This window comes from Piliocolobus tephrosceles, chromosome 7 (genome assembly GCF_002776525.5).
Source record: "Piliocolobus tephrosceles isolate RC106 chromosome 7, ASM277652v3, whole genome shotgun sequence".
NCBI classification, from domain to species: domain Eukaryota; kingdom Metazoa; phylum Chordata; class Mammalia; order Primates; family Cercopithecidae; genus Piliocolobus; species Piliocolobus tephrosceles.
The window spans coordinates 113,335,037-113,355,139 of NC_045440.1; positions in this window are offsets into that span (position 1 = coordinate 113,335,037).

The following is a 20,103-nucleotide window of genomic DNA, read 5'->3' on the forward strand; positions in this document are numbered from 1 at the left end:
AGTTTATCTCTTCAGGTAAAGGTGGAAAGACTGATGGCGGGATGGGTCGAGGAGGAGATATTGCCTCTACTGGGGATGGGGAAGGTGTTCCCTCTGGCAAAAAGGTTCATCAGAGTTTACAAACTCAGTGTCCCCAGGTCCATCAGGTTCCTCCCACACATCCCCATTCCAAGTTGCAGGGTCCCATTCTTTTCCAATCAATGCCCTCACTTTAACAATAGACACCTGGCAAGGCCGTGCATGCATCTTTCATTGCTGGTCAGCCACTCGCAAAATAAAAGCTTGAGTCTGTTTTTCCACAAATTCAGCTCTTTCTCTACAGGAGATAAGACTCTCACTCAGGGCAATCTTAGCACATTTGAGGCTCAGTATCTGCTTTTGAAGCTGGGAGACAGAATCCTCAGTTCATCATTTTCTTTCATCACTTTGTTCACTGAACTTAGGAGCAACCAACCAGCTACATTATATTTCTTGGTTCTCCACATATGGTCAAAAGTATTATGTATAGAGTCACTAAACACTAAATTTCTTGCCTCTCATGAGCAGTGAATCAGAAGTGTCAAATGCATTTATTTTGCATAACTCTCTGAACAGTTTATGTCAAGTACTATCAGTGTTCTCTGTACTATTAGAAGTAGAGTCCTTAGTATTTTTGGGTCTATTCACACTAAGCAGCCAACTCCAGAAACCCCAAAACCAATGATAGAACTTTATCCTTAATATTCTGTTCCTCTAGAACCACTCCTAGTACCAAAAACTGTATTAGCCAGGGTTTCCTAGAGGGAAAGAACTAATAGGAGAATATATAATACATAAACTCATATATTACATATATATGAGTTTATTAAGTACTTACTTACACAATCACAAGGTCCCAGAGTAGCTGTCTGCAAGCTTGAGTAGCAAGGATAGCCAGCCTGAGTCTCAAAACTGAAGAACTTGGAGTCCAGTGTTTGAAGGGAAGAAGCATTTGCCATGCAGAAAGATGTAGGCTGATAGGCTAGGCCAGTCTCTCTCTCTTTCATGTTTTTCTGCCTGCTTTATATTCACTGACAGCTGATTAGATAGTGCCCACCAGATTAAGGGTGGATCTGCCTTCACAAGCCCACTGACTCCAATATTAATCTCCTTTGGCAACACCCTCACAGACATACCCAGTATCAATACTTTGCATCCTTCAATTCAATCAAGTTGACACTCAGTATTAACCATCACAGGTATATACTATCAATATGATTTATGATTATTGGTATTGATCCTGAACACATGGCTAAAACAGTGTTTGTCATGTTTCTTTACTGTAATCCATTTTATTTTCCTTTGTTTGTGCTGTAAACTTGCTGTGAAAATCCCTATGAAAAGGCAGCATTTATGGAGTGGGAAGCTAGGCTTCCCATTTTATAGGATGGATTATCTTAATAAATTATTTGGATTATTTTCTGTAGAAAAGATGTGTCTTTTCTCTGACATTTATTAATCTATTCAATCATTTATTTATGCCAATATGGACTGATATTTATTTTATACTTCAAGTTATGATACAATACTGTTTGATATATTGTTGCTCAGATTGTTTCAGTTTCAGCTATCGGGAGCTTGTATAGCAGTTGGCTCCCTTAGACATAGATTTAAAATGTATATGGTGTTTCTGGTTTGGATTTTTAAGAATTTTTTGTGAGTACACTTTTTTACCCTCTGGCATTACAAAATGCTCCAGGCTTATCTTGAACTGTTCCTTCCCTAGGCCTAGAATTAGCCATTTATCCAATTATCTCTATTTATTTTTAGTTTTTGAGAATGGTATTAGAGACCAAGATCTGGACACTAGCTGTGCTCAATTACTAGACTGCTGTTTCTTCTAGGCCCTCTGATATGGTTTATCTGTATCCCCATCCAAATCTCAACTTGAATTGTATCTCCTAGAATTTCCATGTGCTGTGGGAGGGGCCCAGGGGAAGGTCAGTGAATAAGTCACAAGAGATCTGATGAGTTTATCAGGGGTTTCTGCTTTTGCTTCTTCCTCATTTTCTCTTGCTGCCACAATGTAAGAAGTGCCTTTCACCTCCTACTATGATTCTGAGGCCTCCGCAGCCTTGGGGAACTGTAAATCAAATTAAACCTCTTTTTCTTCCCAGTCTTTATCAGCAGCATAAAAATAGACTAATATAGTAAATTGGTACCAGTAGAGTGGGGCGTTGCTGAAAAGATATCCCAAAATGTGGAAGTGACTTTTGAACTGGGTAGCAGGCAGAGGTTGGAACAGTTTGGAGGGCTCAGGAGAAGACAGGAAAATGTGGGAAAGTTTGGAACCTCCTAGAGATTTATTGAGTGGCTTTGACAAAAATGCTGATATTGATATGAACAATAAGGTCCAGCCTGATGTGATCTCAGATGGAGATGAGGAACTTGTTGGGAACTGGAGCAAAGGTGATTCTTGTTATGTTTTAGCAAAGAGACTGGTGGCATTTTGCCCCTGCCCTAGAGATCTGTGAAACTTTTAACTTGATAGAGATGATTTAGGCTCTCTGGCAGAAGAAATTTCTAAGCAGCAAAGCATTCAAAAGGTGACTTGGGTGCTGTTAAAAGCATTCCATTTTAAAAGCGAAACAGAGTATAAAACTTCAGAAAATTTGCAGCCTGACAATGCAACAGAAAAGAAAAACCCATTATTTTGAGGGGAAATTCAAGCTGGCTGCAGACATTTGGATAAGTAGCAAGGAGCTTAATGTTAATCCCCAAGACTATGGGAAAAATGTCTCCAGGCCATGTCAGAGACCTTCACGGCAGCCCCTCCCATCACTGGCCTGGAGGCCCAGGAGGAAAAAGTGGTTTTGTGGGCCAGGCTTAGGGTCCCCATGCTGTATGCAGCCTAGGGACTTGGTGCACTGTGTCCCAGCCACTCCAGCCATGGCCGAAAGAAGCCAATGTAGAGCTCAGGCTATGGCTCCAGAGAATGGAAGCCTGAAACCTTGGCAGCTTCCACATGGTGTTGAGCCTGTGGGTGCACAGAAGTCAGTAATTGAGGTTTGGGAACCTCCACTTAGATTTCAGAAGATGTTTGGAAGCATGTGGATGCCCAAGGAAAAGCTTGCCACAGGGGTGGGCCCTTACGGAGAACCTCTGCTAGGGCAGTACAGAAGGGAAACGTGGGGCTGGAGCCCCCACACAGAGTCCCTACTGGGGCACTGCCTAGTGGAGCTGTGAGAAGAGAGCCACCATCCTCCAGACTCCAGAATGGTGGATCCACCAACAGCTTGCACTGTGTGCCTGGAAAAGCTACAAACACTCAATGCCATACCGTGAAAGCATCCAGGAGGGAGGCTGTACCCTGCTAAGTCACAGGGGTGGAGCTACCCAAGATCAATGTGACCTGGATGTGAGACCTGGAATCAAAGGAGATCATTTTGGAGCTTTAAAATTTGACTGCCCCACTGGATTTCAAACTTGCATGGGGCCTGTAACCCCTTTGTTTTAGTCAATTTCTCCCATTTGGAATGGCTGTATTTACCCAATACCTATATCCACATTGTACCTAACAAGTAACTAGCTTGCTTTTTATTTTACAGGCTCATAGGTGGAAGGGACTTGCCTTCTCTCAGATGAAAGTTTGTACTGTGAACTTTTGGGTTAATGCTGAAATATGTTAAGACTTTGGGGGACTGTTGGGAAGGCATGATTGGTTTTGAAACAAGGACATGAGATTTGGAGGGGTCGGGGTGGAATAATATGGTTTGCCTGTGTCCCCACGTAAGTCTCAACTTGAATTGTATCTCTCAGAATTACCACATGTTGAGGGAGAGACCCAAGGTGAGGTAATTTAATCATGGAGGCCGGTCTTTCCTGTGCTATCCTTGACATAGTGAATAAGTCTCATGAGATGTGATGGGTTTATCAGGCATTTCCGCTTTTGCTTCTTCCTCATTTTCTCTTGCTGCCACCATGTAAGAAGTGCCTTTTACTTCCTGCCATGATTCTGAAGCCTCCCCAGCCATGTGGAACTGTAAGTCAAATTAAACCTGTTTTTCTTTGACAGTCTTGTGCATGTCTTTATCAGCAGCATGAAAACAAACTAATACACCCTCTCGGCTGACAAAGCATAGATATATATGAGCATGTGCTAAGTCATGTATTTATACATACCCATAAATATTATACTATGTAACCATCTTTTAGTATACTCAGATTATACTGATATGTTTAACTCTAATCAATTACCACATGGATTATTCTAGCCTCCTCCTCTTGCTTTCCTCCAACACTGAGAAACCTGGCACCAGCCACCCACCATGCTTTTACTTAATTGTTCAAAGTCAACGTAGGTATGTAGCAGTATTAAAATTTTTAACACCTACCTTCATGGAGAACGGCTTTATCCACTAGAGCCCTGTCCTTATGTCCAGTTCTTTTTGCCTTTGGTCTTACGAAGTCCATTTATTTCTAAAGCTATTTAAGTCAGCCTTTTACCTGTATATTCAGAGTTTCATACATTTGTAATACAGTTAAATTATCTTCTCAGAGTTTGCATTTCTTCCTGGGATCCACTAACCTTCTTAATTTTTATTTTTTTAATTTGCATAAATTATAGGTTTTTTTGTTTTGCAAATCTTTATAAGTATCGACAACTGCATAATATCATATATACAGCATTATAATATACAGAAATATTTCACTGCTGTAGAAAACCCCTGTGCTTCACATATTTATCCCCTCTCCTGCCACTAAACCCTGGTGTCTTTTTATTGGCTTTTTATTGACTCTATAGTTTTTGCTTTTTCCAGGATGTCATATAATTGGAATCACGCCATATGCATCCTTTTCAGATTTGATTGCTTCACTTAGAAATCTGCATTTTAGGTTCTCCAAAATCTTTTCGTGTTTTGATAGCTCATTGTATGTTCGTGTCACAGTTTGTTTATACCTTAACCTATTAAAGGATATCTTGGATGCTTCTAGGTTTTGGTCATTATCAATAAAGCTGCTATGCATATTTGCATGCAAATTTTTATGTAGACATAAGTTTTCAAATCAATTTGGTAAGTACCTAACAGCGTGATTTTTAGATCATATGTCAGTCTGCGTTTAGCTTTTTAAGCTAAGAAACTGCCAAATTGTCTTCCAAAGTGGCTGTTTCATTTTGCAGTCCCACAAACAAAGAATAAGAATTCCTGTTGCTCTGCATCCTTTATAGCATTGGGCATTGTCAGATTTTAAGTATGTAGTGATATCTTCTTGTTGTTTTAATTTGAAATCCCTTAATAACAAATTATATTGAATATTTTTTCACAGATAAATGTGATGATCAATTTTATATGTCAGCTTGGCTAAGCCACAGTACTCAGATACTTGGTCAAACAATATTCTAGATGTTTCTCTGAAGGCATTTTTTGATAAAATGAACATTTAAATCAGTACACTTTGAGTAAAACAGATTGTCCTCCATAATGTGGATGGACCTTATGCAATCAGCTGAAGACCTTAAGAAAAAGACTGCCCAAGGAAGAGGAAATTCGGCCAGCAGACTGCCCTTCAGACTTGAACTGCAACTGTTCTCTGGGTCTCCAGCCTCCTAGGCTGCCTTGCGTGTTTTGGACTTGCCAGCCTCTACAATAGTGTGAGGCAATTACACATGTACACATGTACACAATTACACACATGTACACAATTACACATGTACACACACACACACACATCCTATTGGTTCTGTTTCCCTGGAGAACACTAATACAATAATTAGCTATTTGTCCCAGTGTTAAACATGAAAAATAATGTAATAATTTATTGGTAAACCTGGATCAGTTTGAGTGACAATGACACTTAGACACTCATTATAGCACATTTTTTCCTTAGCAGTGTTAATAGCTCTTGTTTTATCTTTGTTTTTTAGTATCTGACACTCATGTTCATCTTGGTTTAAACTCAGATATTCACAGACTCCTATTGCAGTTTTGGAGAAAGAATATCCTTGGTGGTTCTCAATTTATGGGACTTGTAATTTTCTTTAGAGATCCCAGAAGTAATTACTATACAGTTCAAGAACAATTTTTTATTAGGAAAAATGTTTTGCGGTATTACCTAATACTGTCTGTTAATATAATACTGCAAAATACCTAATTCTATTTGACTTTAAGACAGCATGATGAAAAGGAAGAATTAGGAGCTTTGAGAGGTAAACCAGAGTTTGTCTCTCAGATCCCTATTTTATCGTATGGCCTTGGGTAAATTTCTGTATCTATGCGTACTCCAGCTTCTTCACTTGCTTACATGTTATATGGTTATTTTTATGCATCAACTTTACTGGGACAATGGATGCCCATATATTTGCCTGAACATTATTCTGGGTATGTCTGTATGAGGTCTGTTACTAAATTTATTTATTTGCTTGTGGATACATAGTTGTTGCAGCACCATTTTTTGAAAAATACGCCATTTTCTTTATTATGTTGCCTTTGCTTCTTTGTCAAAGAATAGTTGATTTATGTGAGTCCATTTCTTGGCTGAAATTCTGTCCCACTGACAGCTTTCTTTATTCTTTTGCCAATACCACATTGTCTTGATTGCTGTAAGTTTGAAGTCACATAGTGTCAATCCTTTAACTTAATTTTTCTCATTCAATATTGTGTTGGCTATGCATCTTTTGCCTCTTTATGTAAACTTTGGAATCAGATTTTTGATATCTGCATAATAACTTGCTGGGATTTTTATTAGGATTGCATCAAGTCTATAGATCAAGTTGGGAAAAACATGATTGACCATTTGTCAATATTATCTTCGTATCTATGAACATAATATATCTCTCCACTTATTTAGTTCTTCTTTGTTTTTTTCATTAGTTTATGACCTTACATGTATTTTGTATAAATATGTATTAGATCTTATGCATATCTTGTTAGATTTATACCTAAGCATTTCATTTTTGTGGGTGCTAATGTATATTACATTGTGTTTTAATTTCAAATTTCATTTGTTTCTTGCTTATCTGGTTTCCTGTTTAGAAAAAAGAACAAAAAATGTGGCTCACTGCCAGTGCTCATTTAATTCTACATAAACACACTCTTTGAGGCTGAAACAAATCTGACTGATTTCCAATATGAAAATAAAATATAAAACCTGTTCTTGGAATTATTTCTAAACAGAGCTAACATCAGAATTATCTAAATTATCAGAATTGTCTATTTCAGAAAAAATCAGATTCATCAAATTAGTCTTTGGCAAACTACAACTCAAGAATGATGTTAATATCATGTGTAGGAATGCTGTATTTTCTAGGATTTGACATTTTCAGTGATTGAGATATACTATATTTTGTAAGTGGAAATACCACTACTAAAAAGAGAATGCAATAAATAGAATGATGTCTTTTGTTTCCAAAGTTGATATACTCGAATGATGTGAAAATAATAAAAGCAAGATACTTTGTGGCAAAGTTAGCTTGGAGAAAATGCTGCAACTGCAAACCCCACTGGTGAGTATTCTTTGGGCAAATGGGAAAAGGGTTATATATAGGAAAGAGATTGACATTTGTATCTTAACCTTGTGTCCTACAACTTTCTTATAAACACTTATTTGTTCCAGGAGTTTTAAAAGATTCAGTTAGATTTCCTATGGAAACGATCATGTCTTCTGTGAACAAAGATAGTTTTATTCTTCTTTCTCAATCTGTGTACCTTTTTTTTAAAAAAAGAAAATTTAGATTCAGGGATTACATGTGCAAGTTTGTTATGTAGGCATATTGTGTGATCCTGAGGTTTGGGATCCCATCAAACCAGGTAATGGATGGTCCTATCACACAGGTAACAAGGATCGTACCCAATATATAATTGTTCAGCCTGTCTCCTCCTTCCTGCTGCTCTCTAGTAGTCTCCAGTGTCCATTGTTTCCATCTTAATGTTCATGTGTATTCAATGTTTAGCTCCTAATTATAAGTGAGAACATGTGGTATTTGGTTTTCTGTGCCTGCGTTAATTTGTTTAGGATAATGGGCTTTAGTTGAATCTGTGTTTTTTCAAGGAACATGATTTTGTTATTGTTTATGGCAGTATAGTATCCTATAATGTGTATGGAACCATATTTTCTTTATCCAGTCCACCACTGGTGGACAACCTTTGGTGGTCAACACCAAAGGTTGATTCCATGTCTTTACTATTGTGAATTGCACTGCAATGAACATAAAAGTGCATGTATTTTTTTTGGTAAAATAATTTATTTTTCTTTGGATATATACCAAGTAGTGGTATTGCTAGAACAAATGGTAGTTCTGTTTTAGGTTCTTTGAGAATTCTTCAAACTTCTTTACAAAATGACAGAAATAATTTACATCCCCACCAACAGTGTATAAATGTTCCCTTTCTCCACAGCCTCACCAGTATCTGTTATTGTTTGACTTTTTTTATGATAGCCATTCTGACTGGTGTGAGATATTATTTTATAGTGGTTTTGATTTGCATTTCTCTAATGATTAGTGATGCGGATAATTTTTTCATATGTTTGTTGGCCATGTGTGTATCTTCTTCTGAGAAGTGTCTACTCATGTCTTTTGTCCATTTTGAAATAGGATTATTTGTTTTTTGTTTTTGGATTTGTTTAAGTTCCTTATAGATTCTGGATATTAGACCTTTGTCGGATGCATAGTTTGCAAATACTTTCTCCCATTCTGTTCGTTGTCTGTTTGCTCTGTTGATAGTTTCTTTTGCTATGAAGAAGCTATTTAGGTTCATTAGCTCCTACTTGTCGATTTTTTTGTTTTTGTTACAATTGTTTTTGGGGACTTAATCAGAAATTCTTTGCCAAAACTGATGTCAAGAATGGTATTTCTTAGATTTTCTTTTAGGATTTTTATAGTCTGAGGACTTACATTTAAATCTTTAATCAATCTGGAGTTATTTTTTATATATGTAGTGAATGGTAGGGGTCCAGTTTCATTCTTCTAGATATAGCTAGCCAGTTATCTCCACACCATTTATTGAATAGCAAGTCCTTTCACTATTGCTTTTCTTTTTGTCAACTTTGTCAAAGATCAGATGGTTGTAGCTGTGTGGATTTATTTATGGGTTCTCTATTTTGTTCCACTAGTCAGTATGTCTGTTTTTGTACTAGTATCATGCCCTTTCAATTAGTGTAGCCTTATAGTATAGTTTGAAGTCAGATAATGTAATGCCTCAGGCTTTGTTCTTTTTACTTAGGATTGCTTTTGCTATTTAGGCTCTTTTTTTGGTTCCATTTGAATTTTAGAATAGATTTTTTTTCCAGTTCTGTGAAAAATGACGTTGGTATTTCGATACGTCTAACATTGAATCTGTAAATTGCTTTGGGCATTATGGACATATTGACAGTATTGTTTTTCCAATTCATGAGTTTGGAATGTTTTTCTATTTATTTGTTTAATTTCTGATTTCTTTCAGCAACTTTTTGTAGTTCTCTTTGTGAGCTCTTTCACTTCCTTGGTTAGATGTATTCTTAGGTATTTCTTCTTTTGTGCAGCTTTTGTAAATGGAATTGTGTTCTTGATTTGGCTTTCAGCTTGAACATTCTGTGTGATTAGAAATCTTACTAAATTTTGTACATTGATTTTATAGTTTGAAACTCTGCTAATGTGACTTATTAGTTCCAGGATCCTTTTGGCAGTGTCTTTAGGGGTTTCTATATATAGAATCATATTGTCAGCAAAGAGAGTTTGATACCTTCTTTTCACATTTTGATGGCTTTCATTTCTTTCTCTTGCCCAACTGCTGTAGCTAGGACTTTCACTACTATGTTGAGTAGGAGTGGTAAGAGTGGGCATCTTTAGTATGTTCCAGTTCTCAAGAGGAATGGTTCCAGCTTTTGCCTATTAAGAATGATTTTAGTTGTGAGTTTGTCACAGATGGCCCTTATTATTTTAATTATAGTTCTTCAATGCTTAACCTGTTGAGGGTTTTTATCATGAAGGGATGTTGGATTTTATCAAGAAGCTTTCTCTGCATTTATTGTAATGATCATATAGTTTTTTTTTTATTCTGTTTATGTGCTGAATCATGTTTATTGATTTGTGTATGTTGAATCAACCTTGATTCCCAGAAATAAAGTCTGCTTAATCATGGTAAATTAATTTTTTGGTGTACTGTTGGATTCGTTTTGACAATATTTTGTTGAGGATTTCTACATCTATGTTCATCAGGGATATTGGCCTGAAATTTTTATTTTCTTCTTTTTTTTTTTTTATTTTGTCGCCACCAGATTTTGGTGTAAGGATGATCCTGGCTTCATACACTGAGTTAAATAGGAGTCACTATTGCTCAATATTCTGGAACAGTTTTATTAGCGTTAACACAAGTTCTTCTTTGTATGTCTACTAGAATTCAGCTGTGAGTTCATCTGGTCCAGGACTTCCTTTGGTTGGTAGTTTTTTTGTTTGTTTGTTTGTTTGTTTGTTTTTAGTGATTCAATATCAGTGCTTGTTATTGGTCTTTTCCAAGTTTCACTTTCTTCCTGGTTCAGTCTTGGGAGTTTGTTTCAAGAAATTTATCCATTTCATCTAGATTTTCTAATTTTTATGTATGTGGGTGTTCACAGTAGTCTCTGAGGATCTTTGTATTTCTGTGGGATCAGTTCTCATGCCATTTTTGTTATTTCTGGTTGTGTTTACTTGGATCTTCTTTTTTTCCTTTGTTAATCTAGCTAGCTGCCTATCAATCTTGTTTATTCCTTTAAATAACCAACTCTTGGTTTCATTGATCTATTTTATGGACTCAGTTTCATTAAGTTCTTCTCTAATTTTTGTTATTTATTTTCATCTTTTAACTTTGAGGTTGGTTTGTTATTTTGTGTTTTCTAGTTCCTCTGGGTGTCATGTAAGTTGATATTATTCCAACTTCTTTATAGTGTTTAGCATTATAAACTTTCATCTCAATACTGCTTTAGCTGCATCCCAAAGATTTTGGCAAGCTTTTTTTCTCTATTTTTATTAATTCCAAAGAATGTTTTATTTCTACCTTAGTTTCATTGTTTACCCAAGAGTTGGTGAGCCAATTGTTAATTTCCATGTTTCTGTGTAATTTCAAAATATCTTGTTGGTATTGATTTATATTTTTATTTCACTGTGGTCTGATAGTGTGCTTGGTATGATTTCATTTTTTAAATTTATTGAGATTTGGTTTATGTTTGAGTGTGTGGTCATTCTCAGAATATGTTCCACATGTGGATGAGAACAACATATATTCTGTGGTTGTTGCATGGAGTATTCTGTAGATATCTATTAGGTTAAGTTGGTCAACTGTCAAGTTTAAGTTCAGAATTTCTCTGTTAATTTTCTGTCTTGATGATCTAACTGTCTAATGCTGTCAGCAGGGTATTAAATTCTCCCACTATTGTTGTGTGGCTGAGTCTTTTCACTGGCCAAAAAGAACTTGTTTTATGAATCTGGATGCTATAATATTGGGTGCATATATATTTAGTATAGTTAAGCCTTCTTGTGGAATTGAATCCTTTATTATTATGTAATGTCCTTCATTGTCCTGCCTGATTATTATTGTTTTAAAGTCTGTTTTTTGTTGTATAAAACTCTTGACTCCAGCTGTTTTTGTTTTTCTGTTTGCATAGTAGGTCTTTCTCTATCCTTTTACTTAGAGCCTGCCAGTGTTGTTACATGAGAGATGTGTCCTTTGAAGACAGCAGACAGTTGGGCCTTATCTCTGTATCCAGCTTGCCATTCTATGCCTTTCAAGTAGGATTTTTGGAACATTTACATTCAGGATTAGTATCAATATGTGAGATTTTCATTCTGTCATTGTGGTTTTTTTTGTTTTGTACACTTGATTAAGTAAGTACTTTATAGTGTCTGTAGGCTATGTGCTTGACTGATTTTTCTGGTAGCAGGTATCAGTCTTTGATTTCCATATTTAACATTCCCTTATGGACCTCTATTAAGGCTGCTCTGGTGGTAACAAAGTCCCTTAGTGTTTGCTTGTCTGAGAGGAATTTTATTTCTCTTTTGCTTAAGATGGCGTTTAAGCTTAGTTTGGCTGAATATGAAATTCTTGGTTGGACTTTCTTTTCTTTGTAGATATTGAAAATAGGCCCCCAATCTCTTCCGGCTCATAAGGCTTCTGCTGAAAGGACTGCTGCTTGATTGATGGGGTGTCCTTAGTAACTGACTTGACCTTTCTTTCTAGCTGCCTTCAAGACTGTTTTTCTTGTGTTGACCTTGATTGATCTGATGATTATGGGCCTTGGGGATGGTCATCTTGTATCATAGCTTGCAGGGGTTCTCTGTATTTCTTTAATGTGCATGTCAACCTCTCAATCTATAGTGCGATTGGGGAAATTTCCATGGACTGTATCCTCAAATGTTTTTCAAAGTGCCTACTCTCTCCTTCTCTCTCTGGAATACCAATGAGTTGTAGATTTGGTCTCTTTACATAATCTCATATTTCTCAAAGATTTCGTTTATTTTCTAAAATTATTTTTCCTTTGTTTTTGTCTAACTGAGTTGATTCAATGAACCCACCTTTGAACACTGAGATTCTTTGATCAGTTTGGTCTCTTCTGATGTTAATGCTTCTGACTGTATTTTAAAATTCCTGTAGAGAATTCTTTAATTACAGAATTTCACTTTGATTCTTTCTTAAAATTGATGTTTTGTTTTTCAGCTTTTGAATAGTTTTACTTGACTCCTTGGATTCCCTGGATTGGGTTTCAATTTTCTCCTGCATCTCAATGAGCTTTCTTACCATCCAGATTCTGAATTCTATGTATATCCTTTCAGTCATTTCAATCTGGTTAAGAACCGTCGCTTGGGGAGATTGTGTTCATTGGGAGGTAAAGTGACACTCTGGCTTTTTTAATGTTAAGAATTCTTGTACTGATTCTTTCTCATCTGAGATGGTTGGTGTTCCTTTATGATGTAAGATGAATTAGAGTCAATTAGCTTTGTTTGTGGGTGTTTTCAGTTTGCTAAATTTCTGTACGGGATCCTTTATATGTGGCTGGATTTTTGCAATAGGTATCACAGGCTTTGTACACTGCCAAAATATTTTATTTTATTTTTTTAATTGAAGTAACCCTTATTTTACTTAATAGCAAAATATTTGTGGTGTTGTAATTTGGGCCGAAATCCAGTAGATGGTGCTTAAGAGTAATGGCTGGCAGTTCTTAGGCAGCAACTTTGTATTTCAGCATATCCATAGTAGTGGTTTGTGGTGGTGGGGAGAGAGATGATGCCCTCACCAGGTCCACTACTGGGCATCAGAGGAGTCCCTCCCCAATCACTGGTGCCATACTTGTGTTTTCTTTGTTAGGTGTTCCAGGCCTTGGGATTTTTTCAGGCAGAGGTCACAGCTGGCCGACAGGCTATTGCCTTCCTGAGAAAGGAGGCATGCACTGTTTCCTGGCCAGCCCACAAACCAGGCCATCTCACCTCTCTGTTCTGAGAATGGAGGCTCCTCCTCTGCATGGGCACCACCCAAGTGAATGAATCTTGCCTGGCTAAGAGCAGTGGCAGGGTGAGGTGGGGGCAGTCACACAATCTGCTGCCTGGGTATTTCCCAGGGGAACACAGAGCTGTGCCCACCTGCAGAGTTCAAACAGGGGCAGGACCACTGTTCTGGAAACCCAAGCCTGTGAGTCTGTCCCAGCTAGTTAGCAGCAGCAGGAGTGGGTGGAGTGGCACAGATAGACCTCCAGGTCTTTCCTGGGGGAACAGAGAGCTGTGCCTGTTGGCAGAGTTCAAGAAAAGGTGGGGCTACTTTGCTGGAAGCAGGAGCTGAGCCTTGTCTGGCAAGAAGTGGAGCAGTCTGACTGCTTCCTGGCACCGTTACTATGGCCTCCATCAGGGCTATGGCAGCTGGTTTTGGGCTGCCCAGGGATCCAAGACCTGTGAGGCTTCCTGTGATTTTGAGTGATACCTCTGCAAAAATCTCCATGTGAATCTCTGTATCTGTCTAGAGTCCTAGGGGGCTAAAATGGGTTCTCTCATTCCCAGGATTGCACAGGTCCCTGTAAGGAATGTGAATCCTCTGGGGTTTCTTACTTCCTCACCCTTTCCCTGTATTAGGGAGTTTCTCCTGGCTCCACACTGGTCCCAGGTGGGTGACTGCCCAACTTTGCTCTTCCGTGTTCTCTGTGTCCCCTGGCTCCCTTGACCAATCCTAACATGATTTCTTAAGGGATCTACTTGAAGAGTTAGTATTTACTTTCCAGTTTATTTCCTCTTCACGAGAGTGGCACACACTAGCTGCTTCTAGTCTGCCATGTTGAACTTCCCCTGGGTGTGCCTTATTTTCTTGTCTTATTACATTAACTAGTACATTTTCCAGTCCTTACATACCAACATACATCTACTTTATCTGTTAGAGTCCTTAGTATGTTAATAATATTTGTTTTAAATTCCTGGCCTGATAGTTCCAACATCCTTTTCATGTTTGGTTTTGATGCTTGCTATGTCTCTTCAAATTGCTTTTTTTGTTGGTTTGTTTTTTTCATTTTGGTATGCCTTGTAGTTGTATCTTGATAGCCAGATATCATGTACTGGGTAAAAGGAACTACAGTAAATAGGCTTTTAGTAATGAAGTGTTATGATGTGGGGGAGGGGAATCATTTTACAGTGCTACGATTACTTATTAGTCTTTTAGTAACCTTATGCCTCTGATTGTTATCTTGACAAGTGTTTCTCAACTTGCCACCCATCCTATCCCAACCCTTAGATGAAACAGGATTATTAGAGTGGACTAAAGTTGAGTATTTCCCTTCTCACCAGTAAGTTAGGCTTTTAAAATAGTCCAGCAAATCAGACTCTGGTAAACTAATTCTCTTGCGGGCAGGCCTTGTTAAGAACAGAACGCTCTGATGTATTAGTATTTAAAAATGGTTTCATTTTTCCTCTCCCTGCCCAAAGCATGAGGGCATTGTTCTCACACATATGTACTGTGAGAATTTGTTTTCTCTCCTGGAGGTAAATCTTACAGCACTGTGTTCCTATTCCCACCATGACAGGGTGCCCCTGGAGTTTTTTTGTTTGTTTGTTTTTTATACTTTAGGTTCTAGGGTACATGTGAGCAACGTGTAGGTTTGCTACATATGTATACATGTGCCATGTTGGTGTGCTACACCCGTTAGCTCATCATTTACATTAGGTATATCTCTTAATGCTATCCCTCCCCACTCCCCCAACCCCAGGACAGGCCCCAGTGTGTGATGTTTCCCACCCTATGTCCAAGTGTTCTCATTGTCAGTTCCCACCTATGAATTGAACATGTGGTGTTTGGTTTTCTGTCCTTGCGATAGTTTGCTCAGAATGATGGTTTCCAGCTTCATCCATGTCCCTACAAAGGACACGAACTCATCATTTTTTGTGGCTGCATAGTATTCCATGGTATATATGTGCCACATTTTCTTTTTAACTCTCAGATGTGTCCACATTAAGTCTTCAGCAATTCATCAATTACAGTTCAGATTTTCCTACCCCAAGACTGTTTCCTGCAGTAGTTTCCACTGATGACTCTTTGCTCCAGTAGGATGTGACTGCCTGTTTTTGCCTGTCTCTCCAATTTTGGGAGCAGCAGTTAGCCCTATGTCCTTGCTTCTCCTACAAATGCAAGGAGAGTTGTTGATTTTTCCGTCTATTCAGCTTTTTATTTGTTGTTGGGACAGAGTGGTGACTTCCAAGCTCCTTACATGCTGAATCAGAAATTGTAAGTCTCATTATAATCGTTTAGAATAATAAAGCAATCCATTTTATGGGTAATTTGTTTCAGTTAAATTAACATATTTCTATTACCATAAATATAAAGACTGTTGTATCAGATATCCTTTTTTTTTTTTGGCCAATAGCAGGTTAAATTTACTTATCCTATCGCAGAACCCACTGCAATATGTTGATATAAAATTGAACTGTGAAATCTGAACACCCCAGTTATAATGACAGTCAAAATTGTATACCATATAATCAATAAATAAAATCAAGTTATCCTCTCCTAGCCAATATGTGCTTTGAGCACATCCCCTGCATGTCCGTTTCCAAATGCTTTCACAACTTACTACAGTGCTTTTTGCAATGTGTTCAGTTTTTGCTTAGAGGTTGTGAGGTACAAATTCATATCTTCTATTGTTTGCTATGCTATACTATGCTATGCTATACAGCCTATTCCATCCCATCCTATACCATTCTGTGCTATTCTGTTCTGTTCTACCCATTCCATTTTATTCCAGCTCCATTTTTTAAAAGCAGTAGTCACAACTCAAATATATGTTATAGCCCATTAATTCCTTTTGATTTGCAGTTTTAAAAATAACATGCTGTGTATGCTAAAATAATTCAAGCTGTTTCCAAATCTTGGAATAAGAGCCATGTAATTACTTCTAATAGAAACTTTTCTTCATTATTAAAATAACACAGAATTATACCTTTATTATACAGGTATCAAAACAGCTCCAGTGTTTGTTTTATAAAAATTACTTTTATATGACTCCAATATGTATGATGGCTTCATTTCATTATACATTCTTTGATCTACAAAATTTTTCTTTGAAATTTAAAAGAAGATAGAAAAAGACTTTTATACTGTCCTTGCGAGTTCTAATATGAATTGGACACATTATGCCGCAATTCTTTTTTCTAGATCTTGTATTATCTTATTCATATCTGTACCAATTAATTAGCCCCTCTCTTTGAACATGTGCAATGTCCTTAAAAGGGTGTCATATGAAATTAAAAGAAAAAGTCTTGCTCTGTGCTCTGAAGAACGGTTCTGGAAAATAAATGTCAGCAATATGTGAGAAATGATTATCCTAACTGAATTGTAAGATATACTTGCTGAAAGTTCTCTGAAGATTTATTTACAATGTAATAAGATAGATGTTAGTGAAGAGATAGGACCTATTTATCCATGGATTGCAGATTTTGAAATCAAACACATTGGTTTATTTAGTTTATTTCTTTGGCATATTTTATTAGTCTGTGTAAAAAATAATTTAGGATATTTTATTGAAAAGGGAGAGTTGAGGCATACTGAATTATAAGGATTTGTTAAATTTCTTTTGATAATACATTTATTAAAATTATTATCACAAAATTAGATATTCTATCATTAAAATTGTGTAACAAATTGTACTGTGATACTTAGATGTTTTTTCAGGGAGTAGTTACTTTCTTTGGTTAAAATCTTAAAGAAAACTAACTAAATAATAAAGCTTGTATGAGGAAAGAAGCTATGAGTTCAGCTAACAGTGGAAGATTTATTTTTATTTTTACATTTTTCATTCATTTTTTAAATTTTTCTGACAGCTTGTGGCCAGAGTTGTACTATTGTTTGTAAAGGATTTTTTTTTTTTTAATTTTAGAAGCGAGGCTTATTGAAATAAATTTCCTACGTAGTATAGTTTCCATGGCAACTGTAACTGTCTTTTATTTTCACACGTACCATTTAGAATTAGTTGACAATAATTATAGACCACTTAAGCTAAAACATTTTCTGTACAGCAGAGACATGTATAAAGACAGGGTTTCAGAAAAATAGTTCTGGTTTAGAGAAACTTAAATTACTTGTTAAGAAAGACTTGATTTTCTTACTTAGATAGATGACTGAAATTCTACCTAAATATCCAGTGTGAAGTTTGGGATAACTATTATATGTCAAGGGACATTTTCCCTACTATAATTTAAAAATTCCATTTGTTACCAAAACTTTTAATTTCTCTTGTCCTGGGTATGTTTACATGCACATTCCTGACTTCTCAAATCTTCTTTAGTTCAATTACTACTTCTTTGGAAATAATTTGGGTGTTGGGCAACAGAATAATGTAGAAAGTATATGCATTAAAATTAACTTTTTTATTTACCAAACCTCTTAGACCATAGTTTTCTAAAGAAGGTAAAGCAAGGTTTCATATAATTAGAAGAATCGCCAATTAACTTGAGAAGGAAATCCATAATTAAGCTGCATCATGCTATTGAAAGTGAATATATTTATTTATCTCAATGGCCTTAGAGAAGTTAACTTGTAAACATGAAATTATTTTTCAGTCATTGGGTTATTAATAGTGTCCATTAAAACAGTATTTCACTGGTTGAGATGTTACCAGTTTAGAAAAGAAAAAAATGAGATTTAGACAGTTGTAAAATCTCCCCCGGAAATACCTTTACTCATGCCATTTCTTTGTTCAATAATAAAGATAAATAGCATGGCAATGACAATTTTGTGCAGGAAAACTAATTATGGTGTGCTTTAGTACACAATAAGATGTGTGTTCTAGCCTGTAAAATTATTCTCTGAGGTTCATATAGGAAGGCTAAAATTTTCTTTACAACTTTTTTAGGATGCTGGGGTATAGTGGAAGAAATTATGTGCTTTGATTGGGTACTGTGGACAGTGAAAGAAGGAGCAAATGACCATAAGCTGCTGTCCAGATACTAACTGCAGCAATGAAGGCTCTAGTTTATTTCACAAGCTCTTTTACTAAACTTCCTGTCAGAAGAGGCCATGGGATTCATGGTGGGCCTACTTCTGAACCTCCGTTAGCTCTATGGATTACCTGTGCTAGAAATAAAAAGGTACTTTTCATATCTCTTGCTGAATGAAGTATAACTGACTGACAGCCTGAGCTGTAGACCTGTTGGAGTATTAATGTAGAGGCATACCTCATTTTATTGCACTTTGCTTTATTGAGCTTCACATATATGTCAACAGCATGTGATCACATCATGTCTCTGTGTCCAATTTTGGTAACTCTCATGATATTTCAATGTTTTAAATTATTATTATATCTAATACAGTGATCTCTGATAAGTGACCCTTGTGATGTTATTATTGTAATTGTTTTGAGGCTCCACAGACCTCATCCATATAAGATGGCAAACTTAATCAATAAATGTGTGCGTTCTGACAGCTCCACCGACCAGCCATTCTTCCTCTCCTTAGGCCTGACAATATTAGGAAATGACAATATTAAATCTCCTTAGGAAATGACAATATGAAAATTAGACCAATTAATAACCCTAAAAGGGCCTCTCTAAGTGTTCATCTCTCACTTTAAGTCAAAAGCTACAGAGGATTAAGCTTAATGAAGAAGGCATGTTAAAAGCTGTGATAGGCCAATAACTAGGCCTTGTGTGCCAAAAAGTTAGCCAGTTGTGAACGTGAAGAAAAAATTATTGAAGGAAATTAAAAATTATATCCCTGTGAACACACACATGATAAGAAAGTTAAACAGTCTATTGATGATATGGTGAAAGTTTTAGTGGTCTAGGTAGATCAAACCAGCCACAACATTCCCTTAAGCCAGAGTCTAATCCACTGCAAGGCTCTCCCTCTTTTCAATTCTATGAAGGCTGAGAAAGGTGAGGAAACTGCAGAAGAAGAGTTTGAAGCTAACAGAGTTTGGCTGATGTGGTTTAAGGAAAAAAATGCTCTCCAGAAACGTTAAAAACTTTAATATGAAAGTTCAAAGTGAAGCATCAAGTGCTGACATAGAAGCTGCAGTAATTATCTAGAAGATCTAGTGAAGATAATTGATGAAAGTAGCTACACTAAACAGTAGGTTTTCAATATATATGAAATAAGCATGCATTGGAAGAAGATGCTATCTAGTACTTTCATAGCTAAAGAGGATAGATTAATGCCTGCCTTCAAAGCTTACAAACACAGGCTATCTTTTTAGAAGCGAATGTAGCTGATGATCTGCAGTTGAAGCCAGTACATATTTACCATATGAAAAATTGCAGGGCCCTTAAGAGTTATGCTGTATTTATTCTTGCTGTGCTTTATAAGTGAAACAAAAATCCTGGATGACAACATGTCTGTTTGTAACATGGCTTACTGAATATTTGTTGAGACCCACTGTTGAGACCCATTACTCAGAAAAAAAAAAAAACTTTCAAAATATATCATTTCTCATTAACAATGTGTCTAGTCACCCAAGAGCTCTGCTGGAGATGTACAGCAGTTTAATGTTGTTTTTATTCCTGCTAACACAACACTCATTCTATATCCCATGGAGCAAGGAGTAATTTTAACTTTCAAGTCCTAGTATTTTAGAAATACATTTTATAAGAGTATAGCTGCTACAGTGATTCCTCTAATGGGTCTGAGAAAAGTAATTTGAAAACCTTCTAGAAAAAATTCACAACTTTAGATG